The sequence below is a fragment of the Chelonia mydas genome, chromosome 7 (assembly GCF_015237465.2).
Source record: "Chelonia mydas isolate rCheMyd1 chromosome 7, rCheMyd1.pri.v2, whole genome shotgun sequence".
In the NCBI taxonomy this organism is placed as follows: Eukaryota; Metazoa; Chordata; order Testudines; family Cheloniidae; genus Chelonia; species Chelonia mydas.
Window position 1 is genome coordinate 78,593,363 of NC_057853.1, and position 24,936 is coordinate 78,618,298.

Below are 24,936 nucleotides of genomic sequence, written 5' to 3' on the forward strand. Positions count from 1 at the left end.
TGGGTCACTTGACATAATTGTCTGGGTATATCTCACTTGATCATTCTCCTTCTTCCCCTCCCCCCCCCATTCTAGTGTCCTCAGGCTCTGCTGCATCTCAATGTAACAATGTGAAAGTTCTAGCAGATGCTTTCCAGCAGCATACTGAGAACTGTTTGGAAGGGACACCTCTTATATAAGTGTCTGGGAAGCCATAGGGTGAAGAAGGCATTTTGCAAGCATCCACAATGAAGCTGGAGTTTGTCAATTCACCTTGTGTCAGACTGAGACCTTATATTGCAGATGAGCCAGACTCAACGAAGCATAAAACATTCGGCCCCTTCTATTCTCTGCTGTGGCACATAATAGTCTAATCTCCTGTGGGCTGTGATACTTTGATCTCATTTCTGTTGTTGGATTTATTGTAGAGGTGCTGGGTGGTGTTGGTGGCCTGTGATATACAGGAGGTCAGTATATTGGGTGGTCCCTTCTGGCCTTAAACTCTATGACTATGACTTGAATACATCTAATTTCACAAACTATTTTTCACCTGTTCTTTCCCTAGTCTGGCTTGTGTTTCTTTTCCCTTGTTGTTAATGTTACTTGGGTTAAGCATCTGGATGTAATTTACTTTTTTTGCTGAAGACAAGCAATATAGGGATTAAACATGTCAGTCTTCTTGATGTTGTCCGTAATTAGCTCTCCTTCCTTGCAACCTCAGAGACATTAGCAGATTTGATTGAGACAGACTGACCGTATGAATTCTGTGGGTTGTTGCCTCAGATGTATGGGGAGATGTCAGCAAACCTGTAAAGTGCTGGTAACCACTATGGCTTATTGCTAAAAGCAGCAAAGTCAGCAGCTGTAAATTGGCCATTCAGCAGTCTCAGCTTGACCAAGGCAGGAGGGGAGGGAGTTTTGGGTACCACAGAAAGGGCAGCTTGACTCCGGGTCCTTCCTGATAAGAATTGTGTTGAAATTGCTGATACATGCATTTTAGAAGAGTAGGATGTGCCCCAGGAATGTCTATTGGGGCCTCAAGGCTGCAAACTCTGGAAAAACCCACACCTGGTTAATCAATAATCAGAAGGAACCTCTTGCTTGACCATTGAAACTGCTTACTTAACAAATTTTCTTTAAGGGACATGTGATTCTATTACTTATGTGTAAATAAGGGGGCAAAGTTTGACGTAATTGGACTCTTCTGGACTCTCCCTCTGGATACATCTTGCAGTCCCCACCGGCAGACGGAAGATTTGGCTACTGAAAGCCTGCCGCTGCGTCACTCGAAAGCCACTCTCAGCTTTGGTAATTATCAAGGGTTGGGGGTGTTTTACTAACCTTTTGCGGATGTGTGTAAGTGCTTGAGACTAAGTAAAGTTTAGCTTTAAGTGAAAGCTCTCTTGTGTTGGTTGTCCTGTTTGTGCCAGCCATCTATCAGTCTGACGTCTGGGTCTCCCCTGATTTATTTCCTGACACCACCTCGCACAGAGTAAAAGTTTCCAAGAGTTTTGGGTTGAAAGAACCCCGGGTAACACAGATAGCTCAAGTCTTTACACAGATATCGCACTATGATACAATCAGAGTGCCACCTAAAACGGAAATATTATTAGGCGGTATATATTTGTTCACGGCTTTCTTCTCCTTAAGTAGAAGCCAAGGTATATTATAACAAGGGGACTTCCAAACACCAAACTTTGTTTTATGCTCAGCTTCTAGTGACAAATAAAGTCAAATGATTTGAATAATTGCTTAATCTTTGAATAGTTTTGATATTTAACTGTTTTGACATCTCCTTTTTTCTATCCCTTATCCATGCTTCTGCAACACCAATCATTGTCTTACCCTGCCCTCAGCCAAAGCAAGTCCTTCCGCTTCTCCAGTCTTTCCCTAGTCAATCATCACTCCCCATATTGAACCCCAATTAACTCTCTCCCAGTAGATTCCATGCTCTCTAATTCTTTGTGATCCCCCAGAATAAAAACTTCTTGTATTTGCTGATGAAATTCCATGACGGTGCATTTGTCCACTGAGGCTGAGACCCCTGACCAAAGGAAAGTACTCTTTAAGGATTAATATAGAAATCCCCGCTATAGTAAAAATTTTTCTGAAACCTTATATGAAGCCTCAGGGGTAAAGATAAAGAGGGAAGGTGTACATTGCACCTTGGAGGTCCCTTGTCCTTAAATTATGGGACAGAGTGAAGTAGAATAGTCATTAGTTAACTCGTAAACCACTTGATATTGCATATCTCTACAATGTCACCTGTTGTTTACATCTCTAAAATAAACAGTCCAAGTCATTTTTAGTCCTTTATTTGATAAGCCTTCAGAAATCTCCCACTGTAGTAGCTCTTTTCTGAATTCAGCAATGTCCTTCTGAGAATGCAGTAACACAATAAACTAAACTAGAGACAAGATTCAGAGCACTGACAGAATCATTTATACAAGGCCACTTTGATATTTTCTGTGTTATTTTCTATCCCATTTATACTGCAACCTATTATCCTTCAGCTTGTCCTCCTTAAGTCTTCATCACCAGCCAGTGCTTCCTTCCTTGGCAAAAATACCAAACATGATTCTGCCCTGGGGACAACTGGTTAGACAACCACATTTTTTATTATCAGCCCCTTATCTTCACTAGTTCCTTGTTCAAAATCATTACCTGTCAGTCCATGACCTCTGCATAAAATCATTCTAAATCAATCAGTACTTCATGTAGATAAATCATGACTCCATTTCTGCACTCCTTACTCCAGCAAAACTTCTAGTAGATTCCCTGGGAATTTTGCATGAGTAAGGAGCACCCCAAACCCTATGTCCCTTGTTCACACACACATTCTTACAGGTGTGCCAAGGATTTTGAAAGAACTGAGTCTATGCCCAGTTCTAGTTTTCCCTAGGGGAGGGCTTCCTGAATGTCGAAGAGGCTGTGTTGTTAGCTCTCCCACTGTGATTGTAGGGGTGAAAATGCTGAATTTTAACGAAGAGGAAATTTCTCCAAAATGTTCAGTAGTTATTGACATTAAGTGGATCTAAATTAAAGCAAAAAAACAAAACAGAGACTTGTAAACTATCTGACTAAAATCCCTTCTCTCTGTTGCTCAGCTTTTGCTCTCTTGTCCATTGTGAAGGCATCATTTCACTCGTTTTCCCCTCATTATAGTCTTTGTATCATCTTGTGAGGACTAGTGTCTTAGGATATTTGAAAATGGAAATAAATTATACATGAGTTCACCTTTTCTCGCTATTTTTTATATTTCAAAGAATTCGGTATTGATTAAAAGCTCTTTTTACTGTGAAGTGAGCTAGAAGCATATGTATTTTTGTAACTTATCAACAGGTGTATTTTTTTTTCATTTTACTTGACGTTAGGCAGGCAACACTAAAGATGCCCCAGTTATCCTAACAATTCCACTACCTACCTTTAGAAAAAAAATAAAATTCAGCTTTCTCTCTTATATAAAAGTAATCCACACACACACGTTCTGCTTTTTAAATTGATTATTTATTACATATATTTGAGTAAAAAATCTGGTTCCAAAACACCAGAAAAAAAAATGTTTAAAAATAATTATCATAGTTATGTTGCACTTTTCATCTGAGGATTTCAAAATGCTTTACCAAAGTTAATTACATAAATTTCACAAATCAATCGTGTGATATGTCGGTGTTGTTGTTTTATACTGAGACACACAAAGTCTCCATGACTTTCTCAATTTCACACATTTAGTTGGAATATTGAGGATGGATTTCAGTAATTCTGAACCCTATTCTAACCACGAGACAAACAGCCTTAATACACAGCCCTTATATACAGTAAAATACTCCTGGAACGTGTATAATATATAGAAAATGATCAATACATAAGTGATAATGTAGATCCTTCTATCACTTTAATCACTTAAAAATGTGCATACATACAAATATATTAAACAGTAACTGGGGAGATAGTTCAATAAACATGTCAGCTCTGCTTCTGCACTGTGATGGCCAGTGGAAAATCAATTTCAGCTTTGTAGATGCTAGGTACATCTTGAACAGGGAACTTGGTGATTCCCACTAAAGAGTGAAAAAAGTGAGAGAGATGTCAAGGGAAAATATATTTTTAGATGAAAAATCAATTTTATTCATTTCAATTCCTCATTTTATGAATTTCATTACATCCAGTTCCATTATAAAAATCCACTCTCTCAAATATAGCCAATAATTGGTAAATGAAAGTTCAACTGGATTTAATAATTCATTCAGCTGGCCCTTCAAATATTTCAAGTTTTCTTCAATAAAATATAATAAAATTATGGAAGAAGATAGCATTAGTCTGGGTGAATTTAAACTCTTGTATGAAAAGAATTTACTGAAGAAAAATTCATTCTCCATCTCTGTACATTACATAAACTCACATACTAAACTAATTCACTAAATACCCGTACCAGAACAAAGCAATTTACACTCATACAGTGCAATAGATACTTTTAGTCCAGGTGCTGATGATGATCAACTCCTCTGTCGGAATAACATACATCACAGCTCAACCTAGTACAGGGAAAATGCTACTGATTTCAGACATCAGACATGCCCCACAGCTTGGACATCACTAATTGTCTTGATTTTTACAATTGAATATATTGGAGCATTGGCTTTTTTGCAGTAGGTTTAATATGACATTAATTCTTGACATTAACTATACTTTATCCTCCTAGTAATGAATTTGCATGCCTTTCACATTTGTAGTGGGATCTGTTCAGGGTGTTCTTTTGGAACACACAAACTCAAGATTGCTGCAAATGCTGGTTGCCCAGTGGGGTGGTCTATCCAGAGGAATTGTTGGTGGCCCACTGCACAAAGACAGGTTTTAAAATGCAGCTGTGCAGCAGAGGGCTGCAGAACTTCTCAGGAATAGATTGGGTTTTTAGTAAGGGGGAGAGGAGCCTCACCTATGTAAATTCCCTGCCTCCTGCATGCTAAAAATACACATGCTGGGTCTGGCACTCTTTTACATTATACCCTTCCCTCTGCAAGAACTCAGGCAATCTCTGGTATTTCCTAAAGCCCTACTGTCTGAAATAACCTTTCCACATAGCAGCCTGATGGTGAAGGGACTGAATACTTCCTGTTCTGTTTGTGTCAGGGGAAACATGGTAAAATTCTAATTCTGAGTCTACAAGGGGAATTCAATCAAGTACACACAAGGGGAATTCAATCAAGTACTTGTATCCAATCAAGTACACACAATCCTGGTAGGGAGTTTGCCACTGGAGATCTGCGGAGGCATTGTCTTCTTCCATCACTGTGTTAGTGGGGTAAGATAGGTAGGCCCTCTTCATATCCTTTTCAGATGGCTGTTAGAGTCACACTCCTTTACTCAGGTTTCAGAGTAACAGCCGTGTTAGTCTGTATTCGCAAAAAGAAAAGGAGGACTTGTGGCACCTTAGAGACTAACCAATTTATTTGAGCATGAGCTTTCGTGAGCCACAGCTCACTTCATCGGATGCATACTGTGGAAATTGCAGAAGACATGATATACACAGACACCATGAAACAATACCTCCTCTCACCCCACTTTCCTGCTGGTAATAGCTTATCTAAAGTGATCATCAAGTTGGGCCATTTCCAGCACAAATCCAGGTTTTCTCACCCTCCGCCCCCCCACAGACAAACTCACTCTCTTGCTGGTAATAGCCCATCCAAAGTGACCACTGTCTTCACAATGTGTATGATAATCAAGGTGGGCCATTTCCTGCAGAAATCCAGGTTCTCTCACCCCCTCACCCCCCTCCAAAAACCACACACACAAACTCACTGTCCTGCTGGTAATAGCCTATCCAAAGTGACCACCCTCCCTACAATGTGCATGATAATCAAAGTGGGCCATTTCCAGCACAAATCCAGGTTTTCTCACCCCCCCCCCAAACTCACTCTCCTGCTGGCAATAGCTCATCCAAACTGACCACTCTCCCCACACTGTGCATGACAATCAAGGTGGGCCACTTCCAGCATAAATCCAAGTTTAACCAGAACGTCTGGGGGGGAGGAAAAAACAAGGGGAAATAGGCTACCTTGCATAATGACTTAGCCACTCCCAATCTCTATTTAAGCCTAAATTAATAGTATCCAATTTGCAAATGAATTCCAATTCAGCAGTTTCTCTTGTGCTGGAAATGGCCCACCTTGATTATCATGCACATTGTAGGGGGAGTGGTCACTTCGGATGAGCTATTACCAGCAGGAGAGTGAGTTTGTGTGTGTATGGGGGTGGGGGAGTGAGAAAACCTGGATTTGTGCTGGAAATGGCCCACTTTGATTTTCATGCAGGTTGTAAGGAGAGTGGTCACTTTGGATAGGCTATTACCAGCAGGAGAGTGAGTTTGTGTGTGTGGTTTTTGGAGGGGGGTGAGGGGGTGAGAGAACCTGGATTTCTGCAGGAAATGGCCCACCTTGATTATCATACACATTGTGAAGACAGTGGTCACTTTGGATGGGCTATTACCAGCAAGAGAGTGAGTTTGTCTGTGGGGGGGCGGAGGGTGAGAAAACCTGGATTTGTGCTGGAAATGGCCCAACTTGATGATCATTTTAGATAAGCTATTACCAGCAGGAAAGTGGGGTGGGAGGAGGTATTGTTTCATGGTGTCTGTGTATATCATGTCTTCTGCAATTTCCACAGTATGCATCCGATGAAGTGAGCTGTGGCTCACGAAAGCTCATGCTCAAATAAATTGGTTAGTCTCTAAGGTGCCACAAGTCCTCCTTTTCTTTTACTCCTTTAGTCATATAGCCCCTTTTGAATGACTTCCCTGGATGACTGAAAAGGAGGAAATGGAACTGTTCCCTCAACGACTCCATATGTCTCCTCCCCCTATTTTCATGATCCCAATTACCAACAGAATGGGCAGAATATACAGCTTTCCCCACCAACCATGGGACAGACTTTCATTGTCACAGCATATTTGAACCAATATTATGTAGCTGTTTTTCAGGGGTATTTGTCTGCAGCTGTACAGACCAAAAAGAATGAGAGGTGAATTATGCTTTAGATGCTTGTTATTTCCCTCTTTTTTTCTGTAGTTCTCAGTAGATGCCCAATTTATTCTGAGATTTGGCTGACTGTCTTACATATTAAGAGGTATTATAATTCACGATTGGGGAGGCTAATTATGATTTTCCATTTCTAAAGGAGATGACACATTTTTCCTATTCATTTTCTGAATTTATTTTATTTTACATGCGATTTGCCATCTGCTCCCACAGCAAAGAAGTGTAAAGATGAAAAGTTTTAAAAAAAGTATAATCAGGAAAATACTGTTTTTGATGATAAATCATATGATGTTTAATAAAATCAAGATTAGAAAAATCATCCTATTATGGGCCACTGCAATTCATCTGCTACCTAGGCAATGATAACTTGCTCTGTGTAAAATCAAACATCCTGATCTTGCAAACATTATGCATGCTCTGTATTTGTTCTCTAGTGATTTTTTTTTTTGTTATTCCATCTTTCTACCCTTTGGATTGAGAGCTCTTTGGGGCAGGAATAATGTACAACACACAGGAACCTAGAAAAGAGGTCAACAGACCTGCTTGGCCACATTTGTAAAAAGAAGGTAAAATTGAATTCCAGTGACAATGAGGAAAATGTTGAGAATTAGGTCTGGTGGAAGCAGAAGTGGATAGTGGATTTGGAATTTATTTACTGGGACAGGTGGAGGTTCTGTTGGGAGGAGGAGACTTGTACCAAACTGATGTGGTTGGGGGGACGAAGGCTCATCTGGCTTGATTGGAGGGAGAGAGAATTCTGACTAAAGAGTTCTAGGTAGGGGTCAGCTAAATATTGAATTTCTAAAAAGCGCTTCCAAATCTTTTAAGGTGACCATTACTTAAAGATGTTGGTAGAAATCTGGTGTCACTTCCTGTATTATGAAGCCTGGAAAATGTGAGTTACAAGTGATGCAGGAAGAAAACAGCTGCTTGACAGAAACCTGTCATCTTAGATCAGGAAGCTTCAGAATAAAGCCAGTATGTCACAAAGAAATGTGGGACATAGGAGACTGCCCGTTGTTTTAGTGGGAGCTCTCTGTATGGCAGGTTTTAGGTGATTAGCAGCGTTCTAAAATTCCTCTTGGCTAGGGTGAGTAAAATATAATTTGCATTTTCATTATCTTCAATTAAGAAGGCAAAGGACAGATAAATAGCTTTCTGTCTGCGTTGGTAAACTTTCATAGCAATTTGGCAAGGCTGGTTCCAGGATTTCAACATTAATACAAGAAAAAATAATTAAATATTAAAAGAGTATAGCATAGTAGAAATGCTTGTGGACAAGAATCCTAAAAGCACATTTTCCCAACATACTTATTCAACTGACTCAAATACAAGGAATGATCTGAAAGTCTTTGCACAGAATTATGCAGTGGAGACACACTGCCACACCACCAGCAAGTGTTCCACAGTCTAATAGTTTGAGAACCACTCCATTGCTCTTTCTGAAGGGCGTCCAGACTAACCCTTTGAGTTTTCGCACACGCCTTCTTTTTGGGCCAATTTACTGGTTTCATTTAGTCTAGTTTAGTATTATTAGAGATGACTTTCAGTACTGTTTACAAGAAATAGTTTAGCTTATTCCTGTATTATTTCATTTAGGAATGTGCCAATTTGCTACTAAATATTACATCTAAACAGTTTCCTTTAATAGTTGGGAATCTTTGTCATATAAAAGTTCAAACACTCTATGAAAAAATCCAGTGGCCTGTTGAATTATTCTGAGGATGATAACCTAAAAATATCACAGATGAATTGTTCATATCCTCCTTGACTTTCATATAATGCATCTGAAAAACTGCTTACTATACCTGTTCTGACTAATATTGAACTGATCTGAACTGATATTGGTTAAAGCAGATCACTAGTCTGACTCTCCGAAGGGGTTTTGGAGATATATCAATTTTAAGGAATTAATTCATGTTGGAAGACATTCTAACTATGTAAGTGATAAGCATTATTTATTATTTTATTATTCATTATATATTATGAAAGGCTGTTTTCCCCCAAATATAGATGTTGGTCACAAGATCTATATGTTGTCGATCCGTTCCAAATTGTAATGCATAGAAATGTCAGTGATTTGTTACATTTTGAAAAAAATCTAATCCATTTACTTCTAGAATGATGCTCATCGGTTGTAGGTGCTTTGGTAGTGTTTGAACTGATTCTGGGCTCGAGAGGCCAGATTATTATTTCATTTTGCTCAGGGTAAATCTGGAATGACTCCAGTGGTGACAATGGAATTACTCCAGATTTCCATCCATGTAACTGAGGTTAGGAATCTGTCTTCAGGTCTGTATTTGTTGCTGTGGTGTATGTAACTATGAAATGGTGGTGTAGGGGGGCTGATTCTTTACTGCTTTATACTTTGTGTAGTCATTTACATGTGCTACCACTAGCATGAGAGAATGGAGGATTCTGATTTGGTAGCAGATTTACACCTACTTTACACAGGTATAAAGGAGTACACAGACTGCAAGGCAAAGATGATTCTGGTCCAGTATATTTAAAAGGGAGGGTGGGGGGGGGGTTGTGATTGCTGATCATGGTGAATATTGTTCACAAACCAGTACATATGAAATGTAAATACCCCCATTCTATTTCTACTTGAAGGTAATTCCTCTCAGATTTAGATAGTGCTCAAGAAGTAAGCACCATGGAGTTTACTCTTCCATCTTTTCATGTGTGTGCACTCTCTTTTATTGCTTTCATATCTCTGTTGGAAATGTGTTTTACACTAACTGCATGAAAGCTCTGAATTGAAATTCACCAATACATTAGAACAACTCTATTTTGATTTTGTTTCCTCAACAGCCTTATTTTGCCATACGTTTCATATACTCCCCTATCTTCATCAAATCAGAACCCTCCATATCCTTATTAATAGCCATATTACCTCTTGTAATTTTTATTTTTACCAGAAAACTACATCTCTTTTTTTTTAAACTCTCTCACACCACTTTGGTTTTTATGGAATGTCATCCTCATTACCAGAATTCTTATGTTACTCCCATATTCAAAGATATTAAAAAGATAACATGTTAGAATAACTTTAATTTACAGTTAAAGTGCAGCTCACGGAGCCCCCCTCCCATTCTCCACCTACCATACTTGGGTAGGGGGGGTGCTCAGAGCTTCTGCCTTGCAGCGGGGTGCTGGGGTGGGGGCTTCTGCCCAGTGGGAAGGGAGTCTCGGGACTTCAGCCCTGTGGGGCATGCTTGCCAGGCTTGGGGCTTCAGCAGGAGAGGGGCTGAAACACAAGCCCCTGCAGGTGCGCCCCGGCTCTCGAATTTTTGAAGCTTGTTGTATTCAGCTCGGCAGGTCAGTAAGTTTGGCCACCCCCGACATAGTGAGAATTGTGAGGATTCCCTTCCTAACACAGTTTCCAGGAAACTCCGGAGACTTCCCTGGCTGAATACTGCCTTAGGCCATGGGGTCATGCTTGCGCCTCAGATTAGTGAAGAGCCACATGAAATGACGACAAACCCTTAATCTTGCCTCACTTTTTTAGTGACTGAAATTTTGTGAATGCGAATAATGGTGGGAAGCATTTTGCTCCAAATTACAATTCTCTGGGGGTGCAACTGATGTCAGAGAGCAGCACTTAGACATCGAAACACCACCAATTGCAATTTCAAGTAAATATGGTGCAGAAATGGAAACCAGCGTTTTTAGGGACCCTGAGCACCTTCATTTCATGTTGAATTCATTGGCATTGTGGGTGCTCAGCACTTCTCTAAATCAGCCCCCCTAAAAGTCTGGCCCTTTGTACATTTCATCACCCAGGACAGATATTGTTTATGCAGTTAGGCTTATTTTAGAAATGCAAAGTGCTTCACCTTACCAGAACTGCTTTGTCACAAAAATCTTTTCATAGTGTGGTTCTATTCTATTCCATTCCATATAGGTTATCATACAGTGCTCATCACCATAGTGTATGAGTACCTTCCGTTGAGCACATCCATCATTTGTGTTTTGTTGTTTCATCCTCTTTCCTGGGAGAAGCATGTGCAGTGGAGTGTCTTGTTTGGTAGGGTTTTGTTTGTTTTTAAATATGCATGTAACTGTGTATTTATATTAGAGAAGTAAGGTCAAAGAAATGTGCCTTGCACTTGCAGTAGAAGATGGCAAGGTTTGTGATGGTCCTTTGTTCTGGAAAAGTTAATTCCACAATCTTGGAGCAGCCCTTGAAAAAGTTCTGTCACCTGCACAGATTAGATTTATCTTTATTGTAGAGAGTTCCATTGTGCCAGAGGCACACATTAAAGTCGTATTTCAACATTTTAAAATATTCTTACCTCAGTGCTAGCTCGCCCACCAGAATTTTTAACTACTTGTATCATTATTACTCCTAGGATCTCAAAGTGATTTTCAAATGTTAATCAATTTATCCTTACCACATCTGAAAGGTAAATATTGTTATCCCCTTTTTATAGATGGGGAAACTATGGTACAAATATTCAGAGACTTATCTAAAGAAACTCGGTAATCTAATATCAGAGCTTGGAAAATGGAACTCAGAGCTCTGATCTCAGGCATATACTCAGATTATGCATCCTTAAAAATATATCTATTTTAACTAATGTAGATATTGTAATTAGTGTATTTATCTAGTTACCTTGATTCTTATTAAGATATACTGGGTGTCAGTTTTTTTGGGATCCTATGGAATGAAAGACTATTTTAAATTTAACAAACAGCCCATCATGGGTCAAACGAAAATATTTTTTAAATCTGCATCTTCTTTGGGCTTCTTCATCTCTATCCAAGTTTCAGCTCTCCAAAACTGCATTATATGTACTATAAAAGGTAAATCCCTTTTACCAAATCAGAAAATGTGAGTTTATCAGACATCATATTAATTAACAGGCTGTGATGTGGGAAGGCGGGAGGGAGAGAGGAGTATCAGTAACATCCTGTCAAAATAAATCTTATTGTTATGGCAGGTGTCACCAGGTGGCACCATTACACATAGTCTTCAGAGTCTTATCCATAATGAGCAAATGTTTAGTCATGGAGCGATATTCTGTGGTATTGCCAGTTTTGGTTATGCAAACTTCTGGGAAAAGGGAGCTGTGTGAGCAGCAGGAGAATTTGCTCTCTACTTTGGTCTCTAATTGGAGTCAATTCTTGAGACAGAATTGCATGGGAATGGATCATTGGTGTTGGGCTAAGATTCCTGAAAGAAGATTCTCTGCATGCTGTTTGTGGCTATCTCTATTCCAGGACTGGTATGTATGTGTAAATAAAACAAGTTACGTTTAGGATTATACTCACTCTGTATCACTGTGTTCTCCTCCACTGGGAAGCTGCCCTGTAATGCCCCAGAGATGTGCTACCACTCGGCAGAGGGGCAACAATATATTTAGGTAGAGTGGATACACTTAGCCCTCTATCTTGCAAACACTTATGCAGATGAACCACATTGTTAATGCAAGGTTTCTTATATGATAAGAGATGGAAATATTGCTTAAAACAGTGATTCATATGAAAGTAGAGCAAAAGGTTGTAATTTTGAACGCTAAGAAACATTTGAAGTCTAGAAAACCTGCCTTCTGGTGAGAGAGAAAAGAAGCTCAATCTAGTTAGTTTATCCAAGAAAAGGTTGAGGGGATGATCACAGTCTATAAATACTTACAGGGGAGAAGATTTCTGACCGTAGAGGTCTCTTTAATCTAGCAGACGAAGATCTACAATATTCAATAGCTGGAAGATGAAGCTAGACAAAAACAGACTGAAAATAAGGTGCAAATTTTTAATGGTGAGGGTTCTCAACCACTGGAATAACTTACCTAGGGATGTGGTAAATTCTCCATCCTGTGGAGTCTTTGACTCAAGATATGATGTCTTTCTAACAAATCCTAAATAAACACTTTAGCTCAGCCCAAAGTTATGGGCTTGATGTAAGCATTACTGGGTGAAATTCTATGTCTTGTGTTATGCAGCAGGTCACACTAAATGATCATAATGCTATGTTCTGTCCTTAAGATCTCTGAAGATAAGACAAAAAGAAAACAAAAATTACATCTCAATGGTTATAGATTAATTGGAAGCTTCAGACTGATTGAGATTGCCCCTGGCACTTGAAGAGGTATGAGAAGGCAACAGAAGAGAGAGAAAGAGAGAGAGAGAGAGAGACACACACACGCACACACAGTCCCAATCCTTTCCTGAGCTTCCCTAGGGCCAGTGCAGCTGCACACTGTACCCTACTGAGGGCTGTACCTAAATGGCACAATCTAGTCCACTGTCATACTGTATGCAATCACCTATTCCTCTGAGAGTCAGACTTTATGGGGGTGAATTAAAGATGTGCCTGTCTGCTTTTATGGATTTACAAGATTTTTTTAGGGTTACATTAATGGCTATTTTACATATAGTATTGCATAATCATGCTAAAAGCAGGCAGATGGTCTTTTGATACAGTAGCTAGTTGTCTCTACTACAGTTTATTCCATAACTTTTGTGGGATTGGTGTGTTTAAAAGTATGCAGTGGACTTGGTAATGCTTTAAGTTTGAATGGCTGAATCAATTGCACGGTACTGCTGTAGCACTCCCTGTTCATTCAGAGTATTTTATTTATATGGGTGGTAATTTTCATTATAATACAACAAGGGAAACCAGATCCTCAGCTGTTACCGATTTAAGATACATTGATATAAGGCACTCTTAGTCCATAGTAAGGGGCTCCAGACAAAGGGGTTGTTCTGATTTAACTAAATACGTTTCTAAACTGATTTGGTTAAACTGATACAAATCTCTTGGGTGCATAAGGCCACCCATTATTTAGCACATCTGTTTTTAGTATATTAAGTATGCATTAACTCAGGGTTTTGGTGTGCTGAGGGAATGCAATTTGGATTACAGTTTAAATTCAGAACATCAATATTAAAAACTCATCCACAGCAGGGACGTCTCAATCCTGCAGTCGTTTACTTACTACCACGTGCTCTGCTTACTGCAGTGAATAACCCCATTGACTTTTCATGAGACTTGTCACAGTGTTAAACCTTTGCAAGACTAGACCCAAAAGTTGGACCATTTCAAATTGGTCACAATTAACACCACTTGATAGACAGGAGTAGTTAATGTAGTAGTTACTTAGATATTTTTAAGGTCAGGCTTGACAAAGCCCTGGCTGGGATGATTTAGTTGGGGATTGGTCCTGCTTTGAGCAGGGGGTTGGACTAGATGACCTCCTGAGGTCCCTTCCAACCCTGATATTCTATGAATGTTTCCATGAGTCTTTAGAATATCTCCACTTAATTTGTGTTTTATATAAACAATAGGCATTTTGGAAGGGTATAAATATAAAAGCCTTTAAAAAGGTGATGAAACATTGATTAACAGCTTAACAGGAGGAAAATAGAGGTAGTTGTTCAAACAGAAACTTCTAGGAAAAAAGGTTGTCTTCAAAGTTTCCACCCAAGTTTTTAAACAAATGCTCCAAACCTGGGGATTGGAATAATCAAAGGGATGTAATCATTTTTATTATGTGAGATGAGACCAGCCAGAAATCAGTTTGGCCTCCATAATAGTCAAGACTGAATGAGAGGATTTTTTTCAAGTGCTTTGTTTGGCTTGTTCAGTGAAAAGCTGTGTTGAATTTTTGCTTTCTTCTGACTCAGGTTTTTAGGAAACACTGCTGCTTGACAGTCACAAAGGTGCACTACTTCACATTGGCCGTTTCAAGTATGAATACCCTAATCAAATTCTTCCCAGGTTTTAAAGCTTTTTATATGAATATTTATTTATCTTGTAGTGTACACATTTTTTTTTAATTACAGGCTTTTTAGACTAGAGTTTGTCTCTAACGAGGTTGATAAGTAATGTGTTGGGGTTTTTTCATTTTTGCAAGGGCTTGCAAATGAGACTTTATTTTGCCAATTTGATAGGTTATGTCAAAAGCAGAAAACTAAGGTGGAAATCAAAGTTATTACACCTCGATCACGGGCTAAGATTGGCCTATATTTTAATTCTTTATATTCTGTGATTTCAGCAATACTAAAAATATACAAAAATGGCTTTTCCCTACATTTTTCCTACAGAAATCAAACTAATACATCATTTTTTTTCTATTAATATCACATTTACCTAAGACATATGACAGCTAATCCAAGGAGGTTCAAATGTGGATCAAGGTTTTCTGACATGTTTCAATATGAGGTGTGCAGCACGTGCACAATCAGTATGTAAAAGAAATGAGTTCCTACATGCTGTAAAACTTGCCCTAAGGACCATCCCCAATCGTGAAACCTTAGTCAGCAACTACCACTCAATTTAGCCTCCAGGCTTCCAGCAGTTTTCTGCTTGGATTGACTTTTAGTTGAACGTCATCTCTACTAGGCAACCATGTTTTGCCAGGCTCGGGAGTGGTTACTTGAGACAGGCTGTTATATAAATATTCCAGCACCCTGGCCCTGATTCAGCAAAGTGTGTAAGCACTTACTCTGCTTTAAGTGCATCCTTAAATCCATCCCTATTCAGCAAAGCGCTTAGGTATGTGCTTAATTAACTATAATGATTACAGCACAGGCAGACCCATGAAAGTTCTTGTCTATGAAAATCATGGTTTCAGCTCGTCATGAGACAATGCAGCATGAGACATCATGTCATTCTTTTCAGGAAGGTAATGGATGTTATCACGCGTCCGACCAAGTGGTCATCATTGTTGGCTCAGACACCAACCCATTTTTTATTGTATGAAAAAACCCCAAATTTACTCATCCTCGTTATTTCAGCCAAGATTTAGAAATATATTTTCCCCTCAAAGCATAAACCAACATTTGAATGGTATAGTGTGTGACACATCTGGTGTGAGGGTGATTTGTAATATTTACAGAGACAAACTATAGTCAACTGTCAAAAATATAGGAAGCAAAAGCAAGTGGAAAATCTAATAACTAGGATACAGTGACTGGATTACATGAAAACCGTACTGGTGTTTTGCAAATTGCCTAACAGTTATCTGGTTTCAGTGAGTTTATATAATAATCTAATATCTATTAACGCTGTTAATGAAGTTTTTTGGATGATATTTTTAAAAGTAAGTAATATAAAAACATACTATGATTTCTGCCCATAAGAGAGAAATTGTAATTAAACCATACTGTACTGGGTCCAATCTTGGTGGTTCAGGCCCACCTCTACGTTATCAATGTAAATGCTTCCTTTCTTCAAACACAGGACAAAATAACCTCTGAGCTTTAAGCTCATGGATAGGAACTTTGTAGCAAAACTTGGTTAGCTTGCTTTCAATTTATCTTAGCTTTTGTAGGAAAATGCTCACTCTTTGGAGCCCTGGCAGGGCAGTTAGACACGAAGGGGGTTAATAGGGCAGAGTCTGTGCAGCGGGAGCCAGTCATTGGCATGGATAGGAGAGGGTTAGCTAAAGAATATTGGTGTAGCAGGAGCTGGATGTGCTTGGATTAATAGATCATTAGTGCAGCTGTGCAGGCCATAACAGGGTTACTGTGAATGCATGCATTCTATGTGTGAGCATCTAGTTTAGCTGGACACAAGAGGGGACCAGAAGTGTATGTTGGCCTATGGCCCAGTGATGGGTTAATCCAGCCCTGCCCATGATGTGTAACAGGCTGAGTGGAGATGTTGGTAAGGAGAGGACAGAGATAATAAGGTGCTCTGTGGGGAGGAGATGGAAGAGACACAAGTGCAGGATGGGCCGAAGAGGGAAAAGTGACAGTTGTGAGCTGCTCCCTCACCCAAATTGCCAGGCTGCCATTTCTGCATGAAGGTGGTGCAGTTTTAATTCATTTCTTTGTGTAAAGATAAATTCAGGTCTGTTCAATAGTCCAGATGGAATGTTGGAGAGGTTATTTTACTTGGGAACATGTTTCATCATCTTCATTACTTTGCTGCACATTTCTGTGATAGTTCAGGAGACATTGGGAGGAATTATTTATGTGTGTACTTTGTGTCATTTGTTGTTGGCTCTCAGCTTTGGTGCTCAGCTGTTGGTGATGTAGAAAATTAATTAACAGTATTTTCAGCCCAGGCATTATGATAATAACAGATTTGGGGATGTGCCATCACCATCCGCCTGGCTCAGTAGACCATACAATCAATTGGTACTTTCTCCTTTGAAGAGCCGCATCGTTGGCCTTCATATTTTGTGTTTTGATATTTTAGCATTGGCCTTGCGATGGGCAAGGCATAGGGGGATACAGCTGACTTTCATGAACTGAGGCAATCTGTTTGAAATATAGCCGGAAGAAAGGGAAAGGAGGGAAAACTTTCTTTGGTGGGGACAATCCCTATTACAGTGGCATTCTTTGTACCCTCTAGCAAACAGGAAGGAAGGAGTCAAATCAGTATTAGCCAGCTAGAGTGTGGGACCTTAAACCACAAATTCCTACCTATATTTGGTCTACCACTGGTGAAGAACTACAGTAGCTACCACATTATGTCCAGGAGGAATGTGGTCCTCCAGCACCCTCTCAAAACCAGAGCCATAACACCAAGATAGAAGGGACAGGTATACAAAGACTTGAATTGAGACTTTGTGCAGCAGAGGCTTTGTTAGGGGATCTAATTGAAGAGAGGAAGAATTTGCTTCACATTTAAATTTCCTCAAATTCCATGGAGCATTTGCAAATCAGAATTTGGATTTGGGCCCCTTCCCACAACAAACCGGAGCTGGGTTTTACGTAACAGCAATATTGATTATTTTACAATGCAGTGTCCAAAGCAGGCTTGGAGGTAGTATACCAACCAAATAGCAAGACACCCTTTCCTGAGCAGCTTACAAGCTGAAATTAGACAAAGCACATTAAGGGAGTAACACGTTGAGGGGGAAGAGCTACAATTACAATAGGTGGCAATCTGCTTTGGCTATACACAGTACATAAAATTTTCTATCAAAGACATTGTTCCATACGTAAATGGCTAGAATTATAGGGCCAGACCATCAGCTGGTTTAAATATGTACTCCACTGAAGTCAAAGAGGGGTATATGCTTTACAGCAGCTAATGATCTGGCCCCAGAGTTTTTTGTGAGGAGCATGCTGTAGTGAAATGAGTGATTACGAGAGGTTAAAAAATATGGAGTGAAGAGAAATCGAGAGGGACAGGGAGGCAGAGGTGCAGTGAAGCTATTTGGGTGGGAGGAAAGGAGTTGGACAAGATGAGGTTCATGATCAATACATGCAAATGAGGCTGAAAGAAGTGTGGGGAGGGGATCACAGGCTCATAGGGGGCCACCCTGGAAGTGTTCAGGGCCCAGTAGGGGAGAGCCCAGCTGAGCAGAGGAAGTCTTACTGGGGCCCAAATCAAATGTTGTTGCTGTGTTTTAATTATGTTAGAAGAATGGGCTAAACTAGCCCTATAGGAATAGCCTAGTATTGCTTGTCAAACCAAAATTTCAGTCCTCGAATCACTGCATATACTCATAGAAATGTAGGACTGGAAGGGACCTTGATAGGTCACCTAGTCCAGTCTCCTGCCCTGAGGCAGGACTAAGTATTATCCTCACTTTGCCTCGTGGCAATCCTGAAAGGAGTTTACAGACTAGCACACGTTGTAATAATTTTTGCCTGCAGTGTTGGAGCTAGAATCCCAGTCTCTCTCTTGACAGTAAAGGACAAACTGACTGATGGGATTCAGTTGTGTTTAAAAATGTAGGAGGTTGTGAAAGCGAGTACGTTCCAAATGTATGGGACTTCAGCGGCTGCTGTGTAAATAGGCAGCCTGCTGTGGCAGCTAGAATCTTAACATTTGAATATTTACTATATTATATTCAAGCCCTACTGCACTCCCGCTCATTCTCTTCCCCCCACCCCCGGAAGCATGCCTTTACTTTAAAGTGCTTTTAAATATGTAATTGTATGGTGTGAAGGTTGTTATTGAATATGAAACATAGTATAAAAAGCACAAAAAATTAGGTTAGCAGCAGCAGAGGTAGGGCCTGATCTTGCATTGCTTGGGCAAGTCTGAATAATGGCCACGAGAGTTCTGCAAAGAACGCAGGATTAGGCCATTAGGGCTTCTAACAGAAATTAATAGAGGTAATGGAAAACACTGTATATTAATTGATTTGAGATGGCTACAAGGTGCTATGGAAGTCTCCAGCATGTGCAGCTCAACCCTTGCTGTAAAAATTCCAGGGACAATTTATAATCTAGGAGGAATGGTCTGGAATCAGGAACTGTTTCATGACAGAGACAATATAGGGTTACACTACGGCTAACCCTTATGTGGGCTCCCAGGTGAGGGAAGAAAGGGAGTAAAGAACTCCTCTTTCCATTGCTTCCCTGAGTTGTGTGAGGTCTACCCAGAACTCCATCCAGAGCCGTCAGAGGAGTGCCGACCTGATACTGAAATTCTTCCTCAAAGACATGTGGTCCCACTAATTGGCTGGGGAGGGGTAGAGAATAGGCCGAGTCATGGCTATTTCTTTGTCCCCTCATCTGTGCATCAGCAGCAGAGCAGGCCAGCTATGTAAAGGGGAGTATGCTGCACCTCTGAAAGGGGGAGGCAGTTTACTTCCCCCCAGCAGGGATTTCCAGGTAACAGTTTGCCTCTCTGAGACAAGCTGCTTTCAGTGTGGTCACTAGAGCGGTGCGGTGCCACACCCACTTCCCACCCTACCCTACCTCAGTGCGGGGCTGTGCTGGAGAGGCACAGTCTGCCCACAGACACTGAGCCACAGGGATATATTCAGCTGTGTAAAATCATGTCTCACCTTCTGTTACATAACTGATACCAAAAAGGCAAATGCCTTCTCACAATGTAGGCCAGATTGACAGAGGTACATGAGACTCCAGAAGAGGTGTGGTCCATGTATGACAGGGCACCTGTGAAATCTCCTACCTATTTAAAGTCAATCATTTTTGCCAATGGAGAAAAAAAATAGACATTTCCAAGCCTATAAATGAGAGATTATTAAAAAATGCACAAGTCATGCAATTTGTCTCCTGCAAATGTGGGAGGGCCCTTTACAAGAACATTTTCTAGCAAGCTGGAGTCTGGAATAGAACTCAGATATTTGGAGGCCCAGTCCACAAGGTCATCTTTCCTCTGTTAATTTCTCTGCTGTAGAAATTCAGAGACTTTTTAAATAGCAAAAGTATACATACGTTTTCGGTCAGTTTATGTTTGGTACACTTAGACGAGAACACTTCTTGGGGCTAAGATTAGCATTGTACCGTCACAAAAGTTTATGTATTCAAAAATCTGTTCACTTCAGTTCTTCAAGCCCCCTCCCAAGATCCACACACTCTTCATCAGTCAGTCAAATTTTGTTACTTTCACAAATAAAATGTTGCTTTAAAAAATAAGACATGAAAACAAAGTATGAACCATTTTATATCCTGTAAGGGAGAAACAAAGAAGTAGGTCATCTGGACATTTTCTATTTGATTTTTTTAATTAATATGTAATCACTTTACCAGTGTTCTCTTAAATCACACTTTATTCGACAATTTCAGAAGAAGATTACATTTTTATTATAGTAGTTTTATTCTATTGTACAGCAGCACCATGACTGCTTTAATGGGTAACAGCTATTATAGAGCTAAAGGATGGCATATAAATAAAACTATTGTTGTTGTCATAATTGGGGCGTAATATATACTTGGCTCTATTCACAGTGACTTTCCCATGTTAATGTGTGAAGAATGTTAAGAGGCCTGGGATTTAGGCTCTTAAATCGGGAGTTGCAACAGCGAACGCAGCACCGCCTAAGCACCTTTAAAATCTGGGCCCAAGGGCTTTTTCCCATGTAATTGTAATAGGATGTTATTCAATAAGGGCTTGTGAGGAAAAAAAAGTCATTTTAACCCTATGGCTTCCCCACAGCCATCCCTTCCTCTTACTTGTTTTACTCATACCTGACCAAAAAACCATTAAATAAAATCAATATTTGCTAAAAATTGGAGCAGTTATATGCTTTTCTTAATATAAGGTTAAATTGCCATATCTCAGATATCACTGTGAGGACACTATTGGCAAATGCAAACTTTTTATTGGCAGCCCCTGTGTCTGGACTTGGTGCTATTAAGCAGTGTCTATTACCTAGTAAGATTATACTTCGCAAAATTATACATAGATTCCAAGGCCAGCATGGACCATTAAGACATCTAGTCTGACCTCCTGTGTAACACAGGCCATAGAACTTCCCCAAAACAATTCCTAGAGCAGATCTTTTAGAAAAAACATCTCATCTTGATTAAAAAATTGTCCGTGATGGAGATTCTACCACAACCCTTAGTAATTTGTTGCAATGGTTAATTACCCTCACTGTCAAAAATGTATGCCTTATTTCCAGTCTGGTAGAGGACCAAGGGAACATGTAGCTCACAGATACAGGTAGGCATTAACTTATTAAAATACAGGTACAGCTATGGCAGGCATAATGTTTATTTGGTTTTCAAAACTACTAGAACTGTCGGCTCAGGATATACAGGAGATCCCTCTTCTCCTTCACGCTGTAACCTGGGAGTCACTGTTGCAAAGGGGACAGGAAGGATCATACTAGTCTCAGGGTAGTTTGTTTGCTGTCTGTAACTTTGCATAGTTAATAGGAGTGCCAAACCATTTACCTCAAGTGACAGGGAATATGATTGATACAGTATCCTTCCGTGATTCTCTGGTGAACCATGTATTCTTTCTTGCTTTTCTGTAAACTGGATGTAAAGAGACTCCTGACACCACCGTGTGTGTTGTTGTAGCCATGTTGGGTTCTAGGATTTTAGAGACAAAGTGGGAGAGGAAACATCGTTTAGTGGATCAGTTTCTGTTGGGGCGAGAGACAAGTGTCCCGCTCACACAGAGCTCTTCTTCCAGGGTCTCCACTGACTACTGTTAGGCTCCTGAACTGAAGAGATTTTTTAAAATTAGACATTAGGATTTTGTTATATGAAACATTATGTACTTGTGTTGCTCTTTCTTTAAGGAAACTAGTTTTGATGAGGTATTGCAGACAAATATAAAATCTATGCTACCGAACACATTCTCATGGGGTGGAGAGGGGCTGATCAATAGACAGTGAATTAATGTCATACTAATGTTCACCTTTTGCAGTAGTGAGGTTTTTTGTATATGAAGAAAACAAAACAAATGATAACAAACCTAAGTGTTAGACTTTAATTTATCTAGCTACTGGCCCCCTCAACCATATGTACAGCCAAGACGATATTTTAAACTGTAAGGTTGTGCACCAAGGTTAAGTACAAGCCTCCAGCAATGAAAGGAGGTGTGACAGCATGGAATTTTACTGTTCACAGCTGATAAAGACTTCAAATAATTTCTAAAGCTTATTTAAACCTCATAAAACATTGTTGGATAAACACACCTTTCTTAAATTCTACAATAGAGGACCCAGGCAAAGTAGCTAGAACAAGAAGACATTTAAGAGAGCTACAGAAATTTTAAACTGACATAGGATACCAGCACAGGGACAAATAATTGGCACCTTTCCCAACTCAGGCTTGTCTTCACTGCAAGAGTTAGTGTAAGTTACTGCACTCAAGCTAGCCTGGCTTGCATGAAAGTGACCACCACTGTGAAACAGCACTTGAGTGATGCGTAGTGGAACTCGCCTGCACATCCCCTTTGCATTAATAGTTGGTGGTTCAGAAACATTCCAGCTCCCGCACCCACCCACCTAGCTCAGGTTTAAAGTACCACTTTCTTCCAGCTTGAATTTTTTGTTTGTGGACAGGAGTCAGATTAGTGGCACACCCGAGTTATACCTTGAGCCCTATACTACAAACTTGTGTTGGTATAACTACATTTTTTTGTCTCTGAAATCACTGTTTCACTTCTACCTCTTTTGCTCTTCCTATACCCTGATCTATACCACAAACTTTTGGCAGTGTAACTGTGTCACTGTGGATTTTACACATCCCTGAGCGACGTAGTTATACCAAACTAATCCCTGGTGTAGACAGCACTACGTTGGGAGAGCGTCTCCCAGCAGTGTAGGTACTCCACCTCCCCAAGAGGCAGTAGCTATGTTGATAGGATAACCTCCTGCCTACACTGGTGGTTAGATCGGTATAACTACATTGCTCAGGGGTTGACTTTTCCACATCCGTGAGCAACGTATTGACACCAACATAAGTTTGTAGGGTAGACCAGGCCCTAAGACGAGTAAAAGAGGTAGAAATAAAACTTATTTCGAGACAAAGAACCCAGAGGAATTGTGTTTATTAGCAATGGCTCACTGTGTTTAGGGAGGAATGAAATCATTGGGAAAATTTACAGAGTAAAGTATTACGCGGCCTAAGCAGGCAGACTGTGGCTTTTTCTAATTAAAAATATTAAACACTGAAGGAAACCATGACAACACCTGGTGAAGACTGAAACAGGCAAATTATTTGTTAAAGAAAAATATCACTGGATTCACAGAACTGGATTATGCACGCTTCCTTTTGTACCATGTGCTTAAAAAATGAAAAATTCCATCTACATCGTATAGGCTGTATTATTTCATTGAATTTTAAAAGAAAGCTGTTTGAGTAATGATAGAGCTTGTTTGTTAACTGCTTCACTTATTCAACCATAGGCACAGGTCAGACGGAAAGCATCAGAGACCCTGAGCTGTGCAAGCCCTGGAAAGCTGCAGATGTTGGCTCTATGACAGTTCAGCTTTCAAAGGAAATGATGACCTGCTATTTAGTGGCACCAAACGAAAAACAAAGCCATCCAAACACAATGGCTGGGTGTTCTGAGTGATGACAAAACTGATGCGCTGAGCTAACAAATAATAGTTACAAATGTATGTGGGGGTGTGGGAGAAACACCACCTCTTCTGATTGCTGGTTGGTTAAGAGCGAGGGCTTCCGTCACATTAAAAAAAAAATTGAATCTTACTGTAACGGTCCTTCAGAGTGACTGGAGGTGATAAACCTTTGCCCATATTCCCCCCCATCCCACACCTTTTTTTAAACTTTGAGACTGACTTCTCATTTTCCAGCCAGGAAGAAAGTGATGTCTATTGGGCTAGGTCTTATATAAAACTTTTCTTTGGCTGGTTAATATTCTGTAAGCAGAGGAAGGACATGCCCCTGATCTTGGTGGATGCACTGAGCATACATTTAATTTTTGATGATTTGTACATCTTTAAATATGTAAACTACAGCTGGGATATGTTAATGTTGCTTCTTGTCAGTATTATATGTTATTTCACTGGAGGATTTCCACTGCACCTTGCTGACACTGGTGAGACAGAAAAGAAGATGCAGTAGTAGCCTGAGATTTGAGAGGCCGGGTTTCAGTTCCTTGCTGTGTCACTCTTGCTAGATGTTTGTGTACAGTGCTTAGCACAATGGGCCCCAAGTCTTGTTTGGGCCTTCTAGGTACCTCCTGTAATATACATATAATACATTTACGGCAAGCTAAATGGGTCAGAGCTTGCATTCTGAATTTCTGCAGGGGTGCCCCAAAAGTAAGCTTTGACATTTGGATTCAGAAGATCTGAATCAAAATACCCTGGGCTGCGGTTTGGTTCCAGATACACTGTAATTTGCTATATTTTCACACAGATTTCAACTTGTACCAAATGATTTAAAGAAATATTCAGCCAATGTCCCTTTTATCATCGTATGTCTTCTCTCAGAGGCCATCAGTGTTATTTTATAATAGCGGTGTCAGATATAGATAACTGATGTTATAAAAGAATGGAGAATACAAATGCAGCCAGAGTTGTTAAGCAATGAGATGGTGGTTTAATAATAGTCACTCTGTGGAACTGTAACTTACATCAAATAAAGCACATAGATTAAAAACTCATCTCTTTTTGGTACTTGCAGTCTATAAATATACCTGCCGATCTTTTCTCCATGATGCTCTTCTTATTAAGCATGTGTGGGCACACTGCCTGTGTATTTTAAAAGTAAAGCATACCAGCAAACATGGACTTAGACACTATGGTGGACGAAAATAAGCAGTGAAAACATA

The 24,936-nt window shown here is 39.9% G+C and overlaps 1 long non-coding RNA gene across 1 annotated transcript; it reads left to right on the forward strand.

The window, feature by feature from the left end:
• Positions 1-1,209: 1,209 nt before the first annotated feature.
• Positions 1,210-24,748, forward strand: LOC122466510. Its single transcript, XR_006292104.1, has 3 exons — positions 1,210-1,287; positions 12,156-12,247; positions 23,543-24,748. It is a non-coding gene; the product is annotated as an uncharacterized LOC122466510 (long non-coding RNA).
• The last annotated feature ends 188 nt before the right edge of the window (positions 24,749-24,936 follow it).